The sequence below is a fragment of the Rutidosis leptorrhynchoides genome, chromosome 6 (genome assembly GCF_046630445.1).
Source record: "Rutidosis leptorrhynchoides isolate AG116_Rl617_1_P2 chromosome 6, CSIRO_AGI_Rlap_v1, whole genome shotgun sequence".
Taxonomy (NCBI): domain Eukaryota; kingdom Viridiplantae; phylum Streptophyta; class Magnoliopsida; order Asterales; family Asteraceae; genus Rutidosis; species Rutidosis leptorrhynchoides.
In genome coordinates, this window is record NC_092338.1 from 76,705,962 (window position 1) to 76,729,667 (window position 23,706).

At 33.7% G+C, this 23,706-nt stretch overlaps 1 pseudogene; it reads left to right on the forward strand.

The window, feature by feature from the left end:
• LOC139853780 (fimbrin-2-like) overlaps positions 1–23,706 on the forward strand; it is a 160,244-nt pseudogene that overhangs the window by 129,816 nt on the left and 6,722 nt on the right.

Consider the following 23,706-nt stretch of genomic DNA (forward strand, 5'->3'; position numbering starts at 1 on the left):
GTTATACTAATATTACATCATATTATGTTCTAACTAATATAATATTATAACATTAATTAAATTATATATATCAAATAAGTATCATAACAAAATATATAAATTTGCCCAATTACGATTATATGTTTTAATATATATATATATATATATATATATATATATATATATATATATATATATATATATATATATATATATATACGAATGATATAGGTTCGTGAATCTGAGGCCAACCCTGCATTGTTCAATGTCGTCATATGTATTTTTACTACAAAATACAGTATTGTGAGTTTTATTTGCTCCCTTTTTAAATGCTTTTGCAATATATATTTTTGAGACTGAGAATACATGCGCTTTTATAACTGTTTTATGAAATAGACACAAGTAATTAAAACTACATTCTATGGTTGAATGATCGAAATCGAATATGCCCCTTTTAGCTTGGAAGCCCAAGAATTAGGGAACAGACCCCCTAATTGACGCGAATCCTAAAGGTAGATCTACGGGAACTAACAACTCCCATTCTGGAATTTGGAATGCTTTAGTACTTCGAGTTTATCATGTCCGATGGGTGTCCCGGAATGATGGGGATATTCTATATGCATCTTGTTAATGTCGGTTACCAGGTGTTCAATCCATATGAATGATTTTTATGCATGATGTTTATGAGAACTGGAAATATAAAATCTTGTGATCTATTAAAATTATGGAAATGATTATTTATGATAAACTAATGAACTCACCAACCTTTTGGCTGACACTTGAAAGCATGTTTATTCTCAGGTACGAAAGAAATCTTTCGCTGTGCATTTGCTCATTTTAGAAATATTACTTGGAGTCATTCATGACATATTTCAAAAGATGTTGCATTCGAGTCATCGAGTTCATCAAGATTCTTATTAAGTCAATTATAGTTGGATATATTATGAAATGGTATGCATGTCGTCAACTTTCGTTGTAAAGAAAGATTGTCTTTTAAAATCGAATGCAATGTTTGTAAAATGTATCATATAGAGGTCAAGTACCTCGCGATGTAACCAAATGTAATGTATTCGTCCAGATGGATTAGGACGGGTCATGAAACAATCCACACGTTGAAACTGAGCACACTGTTGGTGAGCCAGAACGTGTTACACCTGCACTTTATAGATCTAGTAGAACTCATCGGCTTATGAGGTTTAATTATCTGATTAATCCATATAAACCTCAACTAAGGGATTATGATGAACCATCTAGCTGCGTGAGGCCATATCAGATCCTGAATCTGAAAATGACTAGATTCTATGAATACAGATATGCAGTCCATGAAGGATAATCAAGTATGAGACTTGATTGATCTTCTACCCAATTGTAAGACAATGAGGTAAAAATGGGTCTTCAAAGGAAGACTGATATGGACGGTAATGTAAACACTTTTAAAGCTCGATTGGTGAGAAAAGGTTATGATGAAAGTTTTTCACCAGTCGCGAGCCTTAAAACAATTAGGATACTTATTGTCATGTTTACTTTTCATGATAACAAAATATGGCTAATGGATGTCAAAACTGCTTTCCTAAATGGCGACCTAAGTGAGGACGTATATATGGTTCAACCCGAAGGGTTTATGAATCCTAAGCATTCTAATAAAGTATGCAAGTTTCTAAAATCCATTTATGGATAAAAGCAAGCATCCAGGAGCTAGAATCTTAAGTTTAATGAGAAAATCAAAGTGTTTAATTTTTCTCAAAATCAAGATAAGCCCTGAGTTTACATTAGAGCTAGTGGGAGCAGAGTAGTCTTCTTGATCTTATATGTTGATGACATATTACTTATTAGAAAAAACATTCCAACTTGCAAGATGTCAAGTCTTGGCTTGGAAAATGTATTTCCGTAAAGGATCTTGATGAAGCTACTTATATTATTGGAATGAGGATCTATACAATAGATCCAATTGACTTATTGGTTTGAATCAAAGTACATACATTATCTTGCAGATATTTAGCATGCAAAACTCCAAGCATGGAGCTTTGTCAATGCAAAAGGGCATAACCGTGAGAAAGTCTCAAAAGTCCTATCACAACAGATGAGGTGAGACAAATGAAATGTATCACATATACTTCGGCTATATGATCCATTATGTATGCCATGAAATGTACTATACTCGATGTTTCATTAGTTTTGATTTTGACGAGTCATTGTTAACATAATCCAGGTGAAGTATATTGAATTGTTGTTAAGAATATTCTTTCTTATTTGCAGAGTACTAATGATATGTTCTTGGTTTATGGTGGTTTGGAAGAAGAGTTAAGTACTAAGTTTTATACTGATTCTAGCTTCTAAACTGATCAAGATGATTCTCGATCCAGTCACGTTGTTTCTTTGTCATGATGGGCAAGACATTTGATTGGAAGAGCTCTAGGCAGAGCACTATTGAACAATCTACAACAAAAGCAGAATACATTGTTGACTGAGAAGCTGCTTAGAAATCTGTCTGGATAAGGAAGTTTGTTGTTATACTCAGAGTAGTATACAACATTTAATCTTCTATAATATGTAATGTGATAGTTCGAGTGTTAATATACTTTTGAAAGAATCACATGTACATGAAACTATCTGGCACATTCTTCAAAAGTTTGACTACATTCATTAAGTCATTAAGAGGAATGATATTAGTATTCTTAAAGGTTCATATAAATGATAATGTGGCTGACCCGTTCATGAAGTCCATGATGCACAACAAGCATGATGATCATTCTAGTAATACTGGATTTCGTTATGCTGCTGATCTTTTTCATTTGTAATTTAATATTTGAATATTTTTGGAACATTAAGTAGTTTTATATTAATGAATTGACATACTTGATATGGTCGTTTTCATTTATATCACTGTGTTCTATATTAGCATGTTTAATCCATGAGTAATTGTTGATTATTCAAAATCTCCATAATCAATCATGTTATGGGAATAACATGAATTAAGATTAATATGAAGTTTTGGTTATATTTATTGATGATAAATAGTTAACTTGTAGAGACCAAAATTCATATGTATTCATTGATGATGAATATTGGAATGATCCATCTGAGATGTCACTACATGGATCATTGTCAATAGTGAATCTTTTAGTGATTATGTCTTTATGTCCTTAGACTTGAGATGCACGCCAGTTTTGATGTGTGGAACATTGTACTTTGATATGGTTAAACGTTGTCCTGAATAAGGCTGTTTTAAAGGCCATTATTGGGTATAATGTAAAGCTCGTGATAGACACGTGTATGCAATATAGGATTTGTTCCTCTAAAATGTTTGGAGTTAGATACTTTTTGAGCTCCTCGATGAATGAATAAAATATTTGTGTGGCCGCACCCAGATGTAATTATGATGATACTTAATTAATTTGGTGATCTAATTCAGTTCTAAGATCGAGAAACAAAATTGTTAAACAAATGAGAATGACCGATGATCCATATCTCAAGTTTAACTAAAGTATCTGAAACAAAAGAACGAATGACATTTAAAACTTACCATAAACAGTTTCGAGAAACTATCCTCACATGAATTTGGGGACAATGACGTGTTGCTAGACGCTTACAATTGTTTGTATAGTTACTTGGTGTTGTGCCATGAACAAGTGGGAGTCTGTAGGATTAATGTGCAAGGTACAACATATAACTATATGGCCAACTTCATTTGAGCCTTCGGAGTCACACACATATACACCGAGACGTCAAATAAAAAATATATATATATGATGTATATATATTACTCAAGTAACAAAATAGTAAATCGAAATTAATTCATTTACTATTCATATGAATAGTAAATGAAACGAAATTAATTAATTTACTATTCACATGAAAGCGACATGATAGAAATTATTAATTAGAAGTTACATAACATACCTCTAAAGTATTTGAGAAATACGACTTTATCGTTTAATGAATTTATACTCCGTATCTTATTTCTATTTCAATATCTGATCATTGAAAAAGTTGTTTGACTTATAAAGGAAAATATATCCGTGATCCAAATTGATTGATACGCTTCACTTTACTTAATATTATATATATATGGACGAGAGAATTGAAAAGAGAGTGAGTAAGAAAAAATAACATTGTTTCATATGGAGTATCATTTTAGATTCATAATATTAATCAAAGGTTGATTAATTATTACTTGGGCTTGGACTAGCATCCATTGACGGTCGTTTGAAGTGTTGTCATGCCCCCAAATAGGGCCGGGAAAATATGATTTCACAATATCACAACACAAGTATGTATAAACGAGAACGACTCTATATGAGACGTTTTAATATAACCAATGTATTAAATCAGCAAAAAGTATTAAGTCATTACAATAGGTATTCTAATGCAATAATATGAATGTATAAATGCGGACTCCAAAAGCAGCAAAGTCCAAATAGCAACTAATCTTTAGCAATCTTCACCTGAGACAAAACATGCTTAAACTGTCAACCAAAAATGGTTGAGTGAACAACATAGGTTTATCAATAATAACCAAGTTTTTAGACCACAAGATTTAATTATAAAGTTTAATCAGTTCGGTAGTAGTGCTGGTGTATATGATATCGAAACTAACCATAAGTTACCCTAAACACATCACGTTCATGTCGTTGAATCATTATTATGTATCCATTGACCAACGGTCATCCAGATAGCGACATCACTCTCAATAGTGCTATTCACAATAACTAAGCTTGCCTTTATACGTAGCAATTAACAATATCATGGCAGGGATTTAGCATGAATCAAAGCATGTTAGCACAGTTTGAACTAATCAAAATAAAGTTTTCATGTACTTGTATCTAAGCGTAAAATAGTTTGAAAGCAAGCATGTGTCTCACCCCAAAAGTTCAAAATAAGTAATAAAGATAGTTAAAAAGTGGGGCTATGAAGTTCACCTTAATAGCAGATAGATATTCCACGCAAGTTATATGATCGGAGTGTTGAACACGGAGATCTCAACCTAGAGATATTAGGTTCGATTAGTTAATGTCTAATAGACATAAAGTTTGTTTATTAATATAGCAAACTATATTAACAGTGACCGTTCTCGAGAAAAGTTATATTTATGTAAGTGATAATATACTTAGTGTACTTAAGTGTTACTATATAGATAAGTGTATAGGTTAACTAATAATAGTATTATTATTTAATTAATCAACTATTATGTATACTTATCATTATATAATTATACCTATGTGATACATACATATATATATATTCTTTATTATTATTATACATGTATGTGTTCATAACTATATGATATATATATATATATATATATATATATATATATATATATATATATATATATGTATTAGGTGTAGGTGTTACATATATATAAGTGTAAGATGATATATATATATATATATATATATATATATATACACACTTATTACTTTTCATTATTATGTTTACTAACTTATATAACTTACACAATACACATTCATACATACATACACACGTACATATATATACATATATACACATACATATACACGTATGTATATATTTACATACACACACACACATATAGCTACAATGTATACATGCACATACGTACGTATGCATGCATGCATGCATGCATGTATATCATCTTCTTTATTGCTTATTAATTACCCACATGCACATAAAATCATATCCTTTAACTTATTAAACTAGTTTTATAATCATAACTTAACAACTTTAATACAATACATCACTTATCATAATCATAAACCAATTCAATATCTCATTCATAATCTTATCTATACCATTAACCTTACCACTAACACATCAACATACTTAATCTTATTAACATTATAACTACTCAATATCATACTTCATATCAATTCATAATTCATAACTCATAATTACATTACTAGTTTATTATTCATTAACCATAATCTTTATTCATACTTGATGTTCACAATCATACTTTTATCTTCTTCATTAATTCATTAACTAATACTAACATACCCATAATCTTAAGTTTAACAATCTTCAACCTTATTAAACTCTTTCATAAACTAATTCACTTTTATTTATAACCAATTATGATTCAATAACCCCAATACTTAAAGTAAATTAATAAGTAACATGAGGCTAAGGTTCAAGGCTACCTTATGAGGTTAGGATCAAGAATATGATGTTGATAGTGATGCGAACAGGAGACAGATAATTCCAGATGCAACCCACGATCAACTAGACTTGTTCTTGGGTCTGTTTTGGTTCGACAAGACAGCAACAATCACGACCCAATTGAGGGTTCTTGGACTGTTTTAAATACGCAGAAGCAGCAACAATGATAACCAGAAAAACGCAGGAAATAAATGGATGATTCTTGGATTGTTTTTGGCTCGTCAATCACAGCAAGAATAGCAGCAAAAAAAACAGGCGAATATGCAGCAGGTTTTGTGAGGTTGTGAGTCGATTATATTGGAGGGAAAAGGACTGATGGTTTACGATGCAGGCTGAGGGTTTTGTGAGGGTTTTGGTCGACTAATGAGACTGCAGCAGGCTTTGTTTAGTCGATAGAAAACAGAAGAGGTAAAAAGCTAGAGAATGTAATCGACTATTGCATTTTTTGTGGGATTATTTTGTGGTGCAACAATATGGAAATACTTGATACCTTTTATAGAATAGAGTTTTGAATCCTAATCATATTATAACTCTATGGGATTACTTGGAGATCAAGGTCTAATATTAGGATTAAATTAGGATTAGTGGATACTTAGTGATCAAGTAAATTTCCTATTTTAATCTTAGTCCTAGCCGATTTATTCTAATAAGTTTATATGTTTTTTTTATACGGCACACTATTATTTATTTAAGTATTTTATATTTTATATTTTATATTTTTTTTATTTTTATTATTATTAATATTATTAATTATTAATATTAGGGTTACATTTATTTAATTACATTTTATTTATTTATTGGACCTTAACTTTTATAAATTTTACTAAGTTCATATTAGTTCTTATAAATTTTTAATTCATATAAATGTCACATTTAATTTATAACATATTGTTTATATTATTTATTTAGTATTAGGGTTAGGGTTTAATATGTAATGTTAGATGGTATTAGGGTTTAGCATTTAATGCATAGGGTTTGGTTTAGGGTTTTAAATAATATTAGGGTTTTAGTATTAATTACTCGAATAATAACCCTAATAATATACTTAATAAGACAATGAAACCTTTAGGGCAAATTTGGAAATTTCAAAATGGAAAAATGAGGGTTGTTATAGTACCTCCCCGTTAATTTAAACTTCGTCCTGAAGTTTCAGGAAGACTTCTCGGATGCATTAACATTTGAGAATAGATGAGGATATTTCCGCTTCATCCGGTTTTCACGTTCCCAGGTATACTCGGGGCCTCTACGTGAATTCCAACGGATCTTAACAACAAGAATAGAGCTTTGTTTCAAACGTTTAACCTCACGATCCAGAATTTCTATAGGTTTTTTGGTGAAGTGCAATTAATGCGAAGATCATTCAAGGAAATAACAGATATGTCATCAACAAGACACTTTTTTAAGATTTGAATGTGAAATGTATGAACTTTAATTAACAGGAAGTGTTAACTAAAAATTACCATTCGGTCAACGTTTTGTTAAAGCAAAGTTTACACTTAATTATAGTGGGGATCTACTTGAGTGATAGCTGATATTGTATGAAATTTCAGCTAAAAGTGCCCGGGTGATTAGAATATCTAGTCTTATAGACTTCATCCATGATTAGTTCTCGAAAATTCCTGAATAGCAATGATTTTTATAGGATTGACATGTATTCCTTTACTATTAACTATATGTCTGAGAATTTATACGGTTCGCAGCCAAAATTCACGCTTGGAAAACTTGGCATACAGTTGTTCCTTCTTTAAGAGCTCTAAATCAATGGCAGATGTTGCTCATGCTCTTTCTCGCTCTTGGAATAGACTAAGATGTCATCAATGAAAACTATCACGAATTTATCAAGATAAGGTTTGCATGCATGGTTCATAAGATCCATGAATACAGCAGGAGCATTGGTTAAGTCAAAAGGCATGACAAGAAACTCATAATGTCTATAACGAGTCCAGAAAATTAGTCTGGGAAACATTAGTTTCCTTGACTCTCAATTGATGATAACCCGACCTATGGTCATACTTCGAATAGATGCTTGACCCTTGCAGTTGGTCAAGCAGGTCATCAATAAGCGGGAATGGATAACGATTCTTGATGGTTAGCTTGTTGAGTTCTCGGTAATCAATACACATTCTCAACGTGTCATCTTTCTTCTTAATGAAAAGAACTGGTGCTCCCCATGGAGGCAAGCTAGGAGTAGGTATGAAACCTTTCTCCAAAAGTTCTTGGAGTTGGTTAGATAATTCCTTCCTTTCGGATGGAGCTTTGAGGTATGGTACCTATGCAATAGGTACATCACCGGGCGTGGATAATTGACAAGTGAAGGATATATAATATCTAGGGTTGATATTTTTAGTTGACAATATAGTGATAAGGAGTATGTAATGGTACACAATGGTCCTAAGGTTGATCAAATCTTATTCCCATCATGATCCATTAGGATTTCTGTATGACTTATCATAATATAATTACATTGATCAAGTGTCATTATATTATTCTAAATCATACTTTTATCACTCCATAAGGTTACTACTATGTCATCTAGTCAATATGCATCTTCTTCGAGGCGAATAATTCAATGGAAAATGAAAGGAAAGAAAATAACATCATTCATTCATTTAAAAGAAAATAACCAGAGTATTACAGAAACTTAAAGAAATCTTCCAAAATGTAAAAGTACTAAATGGTAACATAAAGAATACTATGAAAATGAAAAATTTAAATGACTCTTGTGGTTTCCAAAAACTCTTCATTGTGCATCTTCATTCTTCTTCTTATCCGAACATTTATTTTTGAAATGCCCTACTCCTCCGCAGTTATAGCAAGTAGGAACGGTTGTATTTGCCTTTGTAGCTGGAGTTTTGGTTGATGGAATAACAACTCTACAATTCTTGGCTACATGACCCACCTTCTTGCACTTGGTGCACTTGGCCTTACACCATCCTTCATGATGTCTCTCACATCTTTTGCAATAAGGATGTTTTCCCTTATACAACTTGTTGAATTTTCCCTTATAAAGCTTGTTGAATTTGCTTTTAGAATTTTCTTGCTCCCTCCCTTCTCTCTTCCTTTTTGCACCTTCTTTCTCCTTATGTTTGTCGATGAAATAGCTTGCCATGCAAGCAGCTTCTCGTATGGTGCCCGGGTTCTCCAAGCTAACATCTCTCCGGACTTCATCAGGTAATCCATTGACGTAGCATTGGATCCCTAGATACTCGGGAGTAGCCATGAGAACAAACTCTTGAAATCGGTTGGTGTAGCTCATGAGATCAGCATTCACCATTTCTATATTACCGAGCCCAGGTCTTTCAGTACTCTTGTATGTAGGGGGCGGGTAGCTTATAAAACTTTGATGAGAACAAATAGTATAAAGGTTTCGCGGTGCGCCATTGTTGCCATTGCCTTGCGCGGCAGCCAACAGTTGTTGGAATTGTGCGGGAGTCAAAGTGACATTTGGAAGAGCGTTAGTGCCACGAGTTGGTTGAGCCATTGACCTTCAACACATACAATAGTATTAGTCGAAGAGTTATGGTGCCAGTAAGTCATAAGTTTGTTTAATGATGCATAAATTTCACACAACATATATTAGGAAAATAGTTAGGAGAAATAACGAGATGTTTTAAAAAACACTTGAATTTCATTAAACATCACAAAGATAACTAACATCTTTTATTACACACGAAACGAAACTAGAATAAACATGAAATGAAACTAAGATAGTAGGTTTAGGCAAAGCCTTTACAATGAAGGAAAACTAATACGGAAATAGAAAAGAAATCCTAAGATCTAATTCTTAGGTGATGAGGGTTGGGTCTTGAAAATGTTCCCACAGAAGATCCTTGAGAAACTGCACCTCCTTCTCTAGTTCCTCAATCCTTTGATCTTGAAGCTCAATCTCTCTATCATGTCTCCTAGCATTCTTTCTAAAGATGTTATACACATCATACGAGTATTTTGACAATTCCTCTTGTTGATCTTCAAGCGTACTAAATTGTCCATCAAGAAGTTCCTTTATCTTACCAAATTCTGTCTTCACTTCTTGTAAATCACTCTTTACCTTAGCATGTTCAACAGAGTTCATGCAAAGCACGGGAACAGTGGTAAGACGGGGTTCCTTGGATGAACTTGAACTCTCGGTTTTTGATGTTTCAGGTTCCTTTCTTTTTAAAGAATGAGGTAAGGCAACGGAGGACTCGGACTTGGATTCTTCCTCGGGTTCTTCCTTAGAAAGCTCCTCTTCCACTTCTTCTTCAATCATCTCTTCCACAAACTCTTCCTCCTCGTCATCCCCATCATAGTTAGCATTAGTATGGGATTCTTCCAAATGAGGGGAGTGAGGTGGACTAGCAGGGATATAATTTGGGTGAGTTGGTGATAATGGCGGAGAAACGGGTCCATAAGCCGGTGTGCGGACAGATCTTTCGGAGTAGGATCCCTCGGGGTCAGAAATGACGATCGGGTTAAGGCAAGACATTCTAAATGAAAAGAAAGAGAGATAATTAGGTAGGTTCTAAGGATGACGCAAAAGCACGAATAGAATGTAAGGGGAAAATGCACTAGAAACTAAAACAGGAAAGGTTATAGACCTATAGATTGCTAAAGCACCTAGCTAACACATAAGGCACACATAAAAATGCAATCCTGGTTCTCTATAACAACCTGGCTCTAATACCACTCTGTCATACCCCCAAATAGGGCCGGGAAAATATGACTTCACAATATCACAACACAAGTATGTATAAACGAGAACGACTCTATATGAGACGTTTTTAATATAACCAATGTATTAAAGCAGCGGAAAGTATTAAGTCATTACAGTAGGTATTCTAATGCAATAATATGAATGTATAAATGGACTCCAAAAGCAGCAAAGTCCAAATAGCAACTAATCTATAGCAATCTTCACCTGAGACAAAACATGCTTAAAGTGTCAACCAAAAATGGTTGAGTGAACAACATAGGTTTATCAATAATAACCAAGTTTTTAGACCACAAGATTTAATTATAAAGTTTAATCAGTTTGGTAGTAGTGCTTGTGTATATGATATCGAAACTAACCATAAGTTACCCTAAACACATCACGTTCGTGTCGTTGAATCATTATTATGTATCCATTGACCAACGGTCATCCTGATAGAGACGTCACTCTCAATAGCGCTATTCACAATAACTAAGCTTGCCTTTATACGTAGCAATTAATGATATCATGGCAGGGATTTAGCATGAATCAAAGCATGTTAGCACAGTTTGAACTAATCAAAATAAAGTTTTCATGTACTTGTGTCTAAGCGTAAAACAATTTGAAAGCAAGCATGTGTCTCACCCCAAAAGTTCAAAATAAGTAATAAAGATAGTTAAAAAGTGGGGCTATGAAGTTCACCTTAATAGCAGATAGATATTCCACGCAAGTTATATGATCGGAGTGTTGAACACGGAGATCTCAACCTAGAGATATTAGGTTCGATTAGTTAATGTCTAATAGACATAAAGTTTGTTTATTAATATAGCAAACTATATTAACAGTGACCGTTCTCGAGAAAAGTTATATTTATGTAAGTGATAATATACTTAGTGTACTTAAGTGTTACTATATAGATAAGTGTATAGGTTATACTAATAATAGTATTATTATTTAATTAATCAACTATTATGTATACTTATCATTATATAATTATACCTATGTGATACATACATATATTCTTTATTATTATTATACATGTATGTGTTCATAACTATATATATATATATATATATATATATATATATATATATATATTAGGTGTAGGTGTTACATATATATAAGTGTAAGATGATATATATATATACACTTATTACTTTTCATTATTATGTTTACTAACTTATATAACTTACACAATACACATTCATACATACATACACACGTACATATATATACATATATACACATACATATACACGTATGTATATATTTACATACACACACACATATACCTACAATGTATACATGCACATACGTACGTATGCATGCATGCATGCATGCATGTATATCATCTTCTTTATTGCTTATTAATTACCCTCATGCACATAAAATCATATCCTTTAACTTATTAAACTAGTTTTATAATCATAACTTAACAACTTTAATACAATACATCACTTATCATAATCATAAACCAATTCAATATCTCATTCATAATCTTATCTATACCATTAACCTTACCACTAACACATCAACATACTTAATCTTATTAACATTATAACTATTCAAGATCATACTTCATATCAATTCATAATTCATAACTCATAATTATATTACTAGTATATTATTCATTAACCATAATCTTTATTCATACTTGATGTTCACAATCATACTTTTATCTTCTTCATTAATTCATTAACTAATACTAACATACCCATAATCTTAAGTTTAACAATCTTCAACCTTATTAAACTCTTTCATAAACTAATTCACTTTTATTTATAACCAATTATGATTCAATAACCCCAATACTTAAAGTAAATTAATAAGTAACATGAGGCTAGGGTTCAAGGCTACCTTATGAGGTTAGGATCAAGAATATGATGTTGATAGTGATGCGAACAGGAGACAGATAATTCCACCTGCAACCCACGATCAACTAGACTTGTTCTTGGGTCTGTTTTGGCTCGACAAGACAGCAACAATCACGACCCAATTGAGGGTTCTTGGACTGTTTTAAATACGCAGAAGCAGCAGCAATGATAACCAGAAAAATGCAGGCAACAAATGGATGATTCTTGGATTGTTTTTGGCTCGTCAATCACAGCAAGAATAGCAGCAAAAAAAAACAGGCGAATATGCAGCAGGTTTTGTGAGGTTGTGAGTCGATTATATTGGACGGAAAAGGAATGATGGTTTACGATGCGGGCTGAGGGTTTTAGTCGACTAATGAGACTGCAGCAGGTTTTGTTTAGTCGACAGAAAACAGAAGAGGTAAAAAGCTGGAGAATGTAATCGACTAATGCAGTTTTTGTGGGATTATTTTGTGGTGCAACAATATGGAAATACTTGATACCTTTTATAGAATAGAGTTTTGAATCCTAATCATATTATAACTCTAAGGGATTACTTGGAGATCAAGGTCTAATATTAAGATTAAATTAGGATTAGTGGATACTTAGTGATCAAGTAAATTTCCTATTTTAATCTTAGTCCTAGCCGATTTATTCTAATAAGTTTATATTTTTTTTTTATACGGCACACTATTATTTATTTAAGTATTTTATATTTTATATTTTTTTTATTTTTATTATTATTAATATTATTAATATTAGGGTTACATTTATTTAATTACATTTTATTTATTTATTAGACCTTAACTTTTATAAATTTTACTAAGTTCATATTAGTTCTTATAAATTTTTAATTCATATAAATGTCACATTTAATTTATGACATATTTTTTATATTATTTATTTAGTATTAGGGTTAGGGTTTAATATGTAATGTTAGATGGTATTAGGGTTTAGCATTTAATGCATAGGGTTTGGTTTAGGGTTTTAAATAATATTATGGTTTTAGTATTAATTACTCGAATAACAACCCTAATAATATACTGAATAAGACAATGAAACCTTAAGGACAAATTTGGAAATTTAAAAATGGAAAAATGAGGGTTGTTATAAGTGTAGTGTGGACTATCCTAAGAGACGGTCATATTTTTGATCGTAGGTTTCTCTCCTTCAATCAGTTTCTTCAAGAAAGGTATATCGTTTACTCACTTTGTGAATTACATATTTTGACAATTATTAGTGGTGTAACTGGATCTTTGGGATCGATAATCATGTGCATGTTTTATTTAATTTAAATATATGAATATTTAATTTTGTAAATGATTTATAAAATAATAATTGATTATTATTTTAACTATCCGCTGCGTTAATCTGATTTAAAAGTACACACGATTTTCCAACAATTATATCTGGTAGCGAGTATACAATTGATTTATACAGGATGGAGAGGCTCATGTTTACCTTTTAAATGTTCTTGCTCCTGAACATAGCAATCCATCAACCTTGGTTATTAAAGATCCTTTAAAAAGAGCAACATTAGTCCTTGAACATGCTGATAGGATGGGCTGTAAGAGATACTTGACAGCAAAAGACATTGTTGAAGGTTCTCCCAACCTTAACCTTGCTTTTGTGGCTCATATTTTCCAGCACAGTGTGTTCTTTCTGTAAGATTATTATTATTATTATTTATTACTATCTGTATAATAAAACCATAGTGTGTGTGAATAAAACAGACCATTAAATCTGATACATCTACCAACATTATTTATTTCTGACCAGATGACCATCCGGTCACATAGAATGATAGAAGTCTTAATTTTTTCCTTGCTAGTGAATTTTGTATTTGATCACACGTTTAATTATAAGTTATATTTTCGGCAGGAATGGATTATCAACCCCAGAAAAACCAGTATCCTTCCTCGAACTTTCACCAGATGAAGCCCAATGTACTAGAGAAGAAAGTGCTTTTCGCTTCTGGATTAATAGTCTTGGAGTTGAATCATATATAAACAATGTCTTTGAAGACGTCAGAAATGGGTGAGTACCATCCTAATTATGAAGACGTAATCAACTTGAAACTATCACTTTGTTATTTACACCATATCATAGAAACTTGATCCTTTAGCCGCAGGAAGACAAAATTGAGAGTTGAGATCATCCCTAAGGATTTGAAAAGCTAAAGTTGGATGAACTTAAGATATATATCATGTGTTTAGCTTTCAAATTAAGAAAAAAATCAGCTTTTAATCCAAAATCTGCTCACAGGTGGGTACTATTGGAGGCGCTTGACAAGGTATCACCAGGAGTTGTTAACTGGAAAAGTGCAAATAGGCCTCCAATTAAGATGCCATTCAAAAAAGTAGAAAACTGTAATCAAGTTATTAAAATTGGGAAACAGTTGAAGTTTTCATTGGTTAACATTGCTGGAAATGATATTGTTCAGGGGAACAAAAAGTTAATACTTGGTAAGTTCTCTATCTTCTTATATGTTACTGACTTGGCATAGTAACTTGTGTGCGGTTTGATTTGTAATCTAACCTCCTTTTCAAGGTATCACATCCGTTTTCAGAATCTAAAATCTTATATTAAATGGAACTGTTTGATTATCAAGTTCATCATTTTAAATATGTCGGTTAGAGGAAACTTAATGTATTAAGTTGTCTGGTTCTGCAGGATAAGAGTTTATCAGATGGCATATTTTTCTTGGAACTACTTAGTGCCGTGCAGCCTCGGGTGGTTAATTGGCGCCTTGTTACTAAAGGACAGACTGGTACACTTTTGAGTTTTAATTAACCATTTCATGATTTATGTACTAGATTTAAATGTCTTTTTGGATTTAACTTGCATCTAAATTTGATCAACTCAGAGGAGGAGAAACAAATGAATCATGAATGCAACATATGTCATTACCATTGCAAAGAAAGTTGGATGTGTTATAATTCAGTAGGCTTATAACTACCTTTAGTGGTTTGATTCTTGATGTTATAATTCAGTAGGCTTATAACTACCTTTAGTGGTTTGATTCTTGATTAAGAATGCCAATAATGAAGTGTATGAACAAAGATGATAATGGAGTGAAAGAAAGAAACACTTTGTAAGTGTGAGAAAATGGTGCAAGTTTAATGCTTGCATTCATGGCTATTTATAGCAAAAATATCACAAGTTTAGGTAATACAATAATATTACTATTGTGTATCAATAATTGACTATCCATTTATATATATATTTATATATTATAACACTCCCCCTTGGATAGCAATTTTGTTTGTTGAAGATCAACTGTAAGTTACTGCCTCGTTAAAAACCTTGCTAAAGAAAACCCATTGGAAAAAAAACTTTAGCTAAGGGAAAAAGAGTGCAGCATGGAGTTGACTCCCCCTCAAGTAGACATCGCTTCAGTTGTTACATCTTTTGAACATGTCTCATACCAATGTTATGAACGTGTGTTCTGAAAATAGCAGTTGGAAGTGCTTTCGTGAAAAGATCAGCAGAGTTTTTGCTGGATTGAACATATCTCATTTCAATCTCGTTGTCCTTAATGAGATTTTGAGTGTATGAGAAGAATCTAGGAGGTATGTGTTTGGTTCGGTCACTTTTGATATACCCTTCTTTCATCTGTGCTATGCAAGCTGCATTATCTTCATAGATAATTGTTGGACTTTTATCGCGTTCTAGTCTACAAGAATCAGTAATGATTTGTGTCATTGATCTCAACCAAAAACATTCCCGAGTAGCTTCATGTAATGCAATCACTTCGGCATGATTTGATGATGTAGCAACAAGTGTTTGTTTTTGAGAACGCCATGATATTGCAGTACCTCCATTTAGGAATACATATCCAGTTTGAGATTTAGCTTTATGTGGATCAGATAAATAACCTGCATCAGCATAACCAACCAAATCTTGTTTTGATTCGTTAGAATAAAATAATCCTAAATCAGTAGTTCCTCGAAGGTATCGAAATACGTGTTTGATCCCATTCCAGTGTCTTTTGGTAGGAGCAGAGCCGAACCTTGCCAACAAATTAGCTGCAAAAGAAATGTCAGGTCTTGTACAATTTGTAAGATACATAAGAGCTCCAATTGCACTAAGATATGGTACTTCTGGTCCAAGAATATCTTCATGATCTTCACATGGACGAAATGGATCAGTTTCAACATTGAGTGATCTAACAACCATAGGAGTACTTAATGGTTTTGCCTTGTCCATATTGAAACGTTTCAGAATCTTTTCAGTATATGTTGTTTGATGTACAAGTAAACCATTAGACATATGCTCAATTTGTAAACCAAGGCAATACTTGGTTTTTTCAAGATCTTTCATTTCAAATTCCTTCTTTAGAAGTTGAATGGCTTCATGGATCTCTTTATTTGTACCTATGATGTTAAGATCATCAACATAAACAGCTATGATCATATATCCAGATGTTGTTTTCTTAATGAAAACACAATGACAAGTAAGGTTATTTGTATACCCTTTGCTTATCAAGTAATCACTTAATCGGTTATACCACATACGTCCCGATTGTTTTAACCCATATAAAGATCTTTGTAATTTAATCGAATACATTTCTTTGGGTTTTGCATTTGATGCTTCTGGTACCTTAAATCCTTCAGGTATCTTCATATATATATATCACTATCAAGTGATCCATATAGATAAGCAGTCACAACATCCATGAGATGCATTTCTAAATTTTTAGAAACTGCCAGGCTGATTAAGTATCTAAAAGTAATTGCATCCATAACAGGGGAATAAGTTTCTTCATAATCAATTCCCGGTCTTTGAGAAAAACCTTGAGCTACAAGTCTAGCTTTATACCTTGTAACTTCATTTTTCTCATTTCTTTTTCGGACAAAAATCCATCTGTATCCTACAGGTTTCACATCTTTAGGAGTGAGAATGATGGATCCGAAAACTTTTCTTTTATTGAGTGATTCTAATTCAACTCGTATTGCTTCTTTCCATTGAGCCCAATCATGTCTATTTTGACATTCAACCATAGATGTTGGTTCTGGATCATCATCATTATTCATGATGTCATATGCAACATTAAAAGAAAATTTCTCATCAAGATTTTTCATTTCATTTTAGCTCCATAATATTTTTGAATGTGCATAATTGATTGCAATTTCTGTATTGACATCATCAATCTCCTCTGCAGTAGGAGTACTGATTTGTGGTTCTTTTTGAACACTTTCTTTTACATTATTATCAGCTGATTTTCTTTTTCGAGGATTTTTATCTTTGGAACCAACTGGTCTCCCACGTTTCAGACGTGGCATAGATTCTTGAGTGACTACATTATCAGTTTTCCGATTTGGAATCTCAACTCGAGCTGGAGTATTAACTGCTGGTATATATGATTTAGTCACCCTTTTTGTATCTGTGAATGCATCAGGCAATTGATTTGCAAGTTCTTGTATATGCATTATCTTTTGAACTTCTATCTCGCATTCTTTTGTGCGAGGATCAAGATACTTTAATTGAGGTTCACACCATGAAATATCATTTTTTTTATTTTTTATTTCTCCCCCTAATCTAGGAAACAATGTTTCATTAAAATGACAATCAGTAAAACGTGCTGTAAAAACATCACCTGTCATAAGTTCAATATACCTTATGATTGAAGATGTTTCATATCCAACATATATTCCCAACCTCCTTTGAGGACCCATTTTTGTACGTTGTGGTGGCGCAATTCGAACATATACTGCACAACCAAATGTTCTAAGGTGGGAAATATTTGGCTCTTGACCAAAAGGAAGCTGTAGGGGGAATATTTATGACTTGCACTTGGTCTGATGTGAATCAATACAGCAGCATGTAAAATTGCATGACCCCATATAGATACAGGGAGTTTTGTTCTCATTATCAATGGTCTAGCGATTAACTGTAAACGTTTAATCAGTGACTCGGCTAAACCATTTTGTGTATGCACATGAGCAACAGAATGTTCAACAACAATTCCTATAGACATGCAATAGTCATTAAATGCTTGAGATGTAAACTCATCAGCATTATCAAGTCTCACCTTTTTAATGATGTAATCAGGAAAATGTGCTCTCAATTTAATAATTTCGGCAAGAAATTTTGCAAATGCCACATTACGGCTTGATAACAGACAAACATGAGACCATCTACTAGATGCGTCTATTAGGACCATGAAATATCTAAATGGTCCACATGGTGGACGAATTGGTCCACAAATATCACCTTGAATTCTTTCAAGAAACATTGGTAATTCTTTCTCAACCTTAAGTGGTGAGGGTCTAGTTATCAATTTTCCAAGAGAGCAAGATATACATGGAACCATTGTATCATGAAGGATTTTTCTATCCTTCAGTGGATGTCCATGTGTACATTCAATAATTCTTTTCATCATTGTTGATCCTGGGTGGCCCAATCTGTTATGCCATAAATTAAATACACCAGGATCAATATACTTTTCTTTAATCACCATATGTGCTTCTGGTACATTTATATGTGTATAATATAATCCAGAATTAAGTCTTGGCAGTTTTTCAATCACGTAATTCTTGTTAGTGATACTTAAATATTTCTCATTTTCTGCCATTACTGACTGATAATCATATCCATTAAGGTATATGTCAGAAAAACTCAATAAATTTTTGCTTGACTTAGGAGAGAATAAGGCATTATTAATTAAAAATGTTGTACCGTTTGGTAATATGAATTTTGCCTTTCCTATCCCTTCTATCAAGTTAGCAGCACCTGATATTGTATGTATAGTTCCTTCTGTTGGTTTCAAATCAATGAAATATTTTTCAGATTTAAGTATAGTGTGTGTAGTACCACTATCTGCTATACAGAGATCTCCACTACTTGATTGATGTTGTGTTCCAGCAGAATTCATATTAAACTTCATATATAAGAAACAAACAGTAAGTATATAAATGTTACACAAAATGTTTATTATACACAAATAGATAAAACTGAAACATATGACATACATAGAATTGAAACATCAAACATAGAACTGGAACATTTGATAAAACATATAGAACTGAAACATTTGAGAAAACATGATGACAAAGGTTAAATCGTTTTATTTATAAAAGAAACATATTAATTTAATTCAAGAAATCTTCATATAAATCAGATGGTTGCTCAGTGACTGTTGGATCAATATTATCCACAAAATTTACTTCCTTTTCTTTACCTTTCAGCGAATCCTGATACATCTTAACAAGATGTTTAGATGTTCGGCAAGTATTAGCCCAGTGGCCCATTCTACCACATCTGTAACAAGATTCTTCAGAATTTTTAGAAGAATTTTCTTCAACATCTTGTTTAGTGGGCTTGTTTTGTGGTTGATATTTATATTTTCGTGGATTATTATTTCTTTGACGACCACGGCCACGTCCACGCCCAATCCCATTACCATAAGGATGGTTTCTACCATAGTTATGGCTTTTGGCATGATGATGGCGATCGTTATTATAACCACGACCTTGCCCGCGTCCTTGTCCCTGTTTATAATTATTTGCAGTATTTGCTTCAGGGATTGCAAGTGTACCAGTAGGACGGGATTGCTGATTTTTCATTAATAGCTCATCATTTTGCTCTGCAACCATGTAACACCCCGTTTTTCCCCGTACATGATTTATAGGTGTATTGTGTATGTACGACAGGCGTATGAAGGGTTCGATACATGTTTGGGTGTTAAAGTCTTGTATGCGAGAAAATGTGTCAGGCCACGTTGGGTGTCGCGGCGCGACAAAGGGAGCCGCGGCGCGGCGTTTCGAATAAATCCAGATCAGAAAGCTTGTTAACAAAGTCACCAGTTCGAGGCAATCGTCGCGGCGCGACGAATTAGACCGCGGCGCGGCGAATGGTGCGAACTGGCACCAGATTCTTGTAAATTTAAATGAAGTTCAAGGGCAATTTGGTCTTTTCGTGTTTGAGCCAGATTTGAGGATTTAACCTCATCCATTCATTTCATTTCTCATTTTAATTTCCCTTTTCTTTTCATTTTTCCTCTCAAACTCAAACACCCATTTGATTTCAAAAGGATTTTTGGAAAGGAAGGATCGGGAGTTGATCCTTGGCGTAGTTGACAAGTGTGTTCTCCTCGTTCTTAGCTACACGGTGATACTAGTGGTAAGCTCTAACTCCGAAATTCATTTTCGTGTTCATCATTCAAGTTTAGGGCTTTTGATTGTATGATTCATAGGTGAAACCCATTTAGTTGTTAATTGAAGGTTAACACCAAGATTCGGGTTTATTGTTGTTAATGTCGGGTTTTGAGTTTTGTGTGCAAGTTCATGCTTGTAAGACTTGTAAATGGTGTATAATCACTAGTATTATTGATTATTGAGGTTTTGGGGACATTTAGGGTTCTTGGAGTTGACTAATTTTGACTAGAGCCAAAATTAGGGTTTGGTGATGATTTTGACCCGATTGTTGATTTATTAAGGTTTATAAACTTAAAATGGATTAAGTTGAAGTATTAAACCGAGTTAAATGTGTTTTGGTGTCAAGACTTGTAAACGGTGAGATTTTGACTTAATGGGTCAAAATTAGGGTTTTTGTGTCAAAATGGGTGAGACATGTGTTTAACACTTGTGTTTGGGTTTACTTGGCATATTAGGACCATTTTCACCCGTGTTAGTAATTATTGGTTAGTTTGGGCGCGGTTTGTACTTGGAATTACATTTGGGTCGAATTTGCACTAAGTGTCAAATTGGGTTGGTTTGTAAATCCAATCTAAGTGTGTTGTTGAATTTGTGATAATGGAATAGGTACTTTCCATTGACGAGTTGCGGATTACTTGGTTGCATTCATCAAGGCTTAAGGTGAGTGTTAATATCCTATATGCATATGTATGTGTAGGATGGGTGCGGGTCGGGTAAAGTGGTTCTCGGTTATAGAGCTCACTTCACATATAGGTGGATTGATGGACTTGTGTGTAGGTCCAATTGGCACGGTTGTGCATTTTGGTTGATCATCCTTGACGAGGTGCACACCTTGCGTGTACTCTATCACATGGGCGTGTGATGTGGATTATATAACCCCAATGGCGAAGGGTTAATATTGTGAGTGGAATAATTATGTGTGTACGTATATAATGTATTTATTTGTGTAGTATGAATGTGGTATTGTCGCGGTGTTCAAGACACCACATTCTAAGTAACGAGTAGTAGTGTCGCGGTGTTTAAGACACTACTCATTGTTTGATTGGCATGTGGTATTGTCGCGGTGGTTAAGACACCACATTGTCATGGGAGTGGAATTGTCGCGATGTTCAAGACACCACTCATTATTTTGATTGACGTGTGGATTCGTCGCGGTGTTTAAGACGCCACATTGTCATGGGGGTGAATTAGTCGTGGTGTTTAAGACATCACCCGGGGGATTAGTGATTACGCGGTGTTTAAGTAACGCTAATGGATGTTACGAACTCCAACGGTCTCTTACGAGTATCGTTCCGTTGTACGATTGGTTAACCATGGTTATTGTGTTGTAAGCGTAAGCAAATTATGTTATTCGAGAGATATATACATATATATACATATATATTGTATACATATAATGTTGTATTGTCGTGTTGTAGCTAACCCTCCGGGTGTAGCTTATTGGCATTGTTCACATCGTTGTTGGCAAACTTGTATTTTGTTGATGTATCTTTAGCTCATTGCTTAGTGATCTTACGGTATGCTTAGACTAGCTTGCCTTTATGTTTGGATGCTCCGGTATGCGGTATTTGCTACTTTGTGGCATGTCCATTTTATGCATATATATGTATGTAGTATATTCTCACTCACTAAGCGTTAGCTTACCCTCTCGTTGTTGATATTTTATAGGTTCGCATGCTTGGCGGCTCGGGTAAGCTTGGGAATTAGAGATCTCGACTAGGTTGCTTTAGAAGATCTTGATTTTGGACTCGATTAGGATTTGGGTAGCGTAGTCCCAAATCACCATGCTCGGTTTTGTGTAAACGTAACTAGTCGGGTCATAATGATTATAACCGGTTTACGATTTAATTAATGAACCATTGTATTAAGGAGTTTAAAACATTAATGTATGTTTTAAGTTCGATGAACTTACTTTGATAACAAATACGTTTTGGAATATGTGTAACGGGACCTAAAGTATTATTTAACGCGTATTAAAAGGAAAAAATTTTATGGGCCGGTTTTAATACGGGTTGGGTTGTTTCAAGTGGTATCAGAGCATGGTCTAAGGGATTTAGGTGACTTGAGATAGGTGCCTAGACTTAGACTTTTGTGTGTGCTAAATTTGTTGCGGGACTTGTAGGATTACGGGTCGAAATGGGTTTAGTTAGTGCCTTGTTTATAGGTTGACTAATGTTTATATTAGTAATGCGGATATTATTAATATATTATTGTGTTGTGGTGTAATTCTCGCGTGTGTTTATATCGCGTAGAATTTTGTTTGTGTTTGTTTATATCATCGAGCGAGGCGGTCATTGTACTAACGAGTTGATACGGCATGTGTGCGTAATAAGGACTTGCAAACCTTATTACGGGTGAAAATCGTGTCAAACAAGTGATGTACGACGAGTGTTTAGCAAGATGAACCGGTGTGGAGTGTGTGCTTTATACGTTCGTGGTCTAACCGCTTTGCATTCCTTAGAATGGTGACGGGAAATGGGATCGAGACGAACGACGCTGAGTTTAACGCTAGAGTTGCGGCCGCCGTTGCGGAGCAAATGAGTGCGTTTCGAGAAGAAATGGATAGGAAGTATTCCGAATTTCGAAATGGTGGAGAAATGGAGCATTGTCTTAAGAGCTTCATGAGGACTAAACCTCCGATGTATGACGGGAAACCGGATCCTTTAGTAAGCACAACTTGGATCTCGGATGTTGAAGGGTGTTTTCGTACTATTGAATGCCCTCCCGAGAAAAAGACAAGACTCGCTACTAGTTTATTGCGGGGTAGGGCGAAGGATTGGTTGGATGGTAAGATTGATCTTGTCGGTGGTGAGCCGTTTATGGCATTATCGTGGGACGATTTTAAGAAGGAATTCTTCGAGGAGTTCCGGACTTCGGCCGACTTGTCGGAATTGCGTGATGAGTT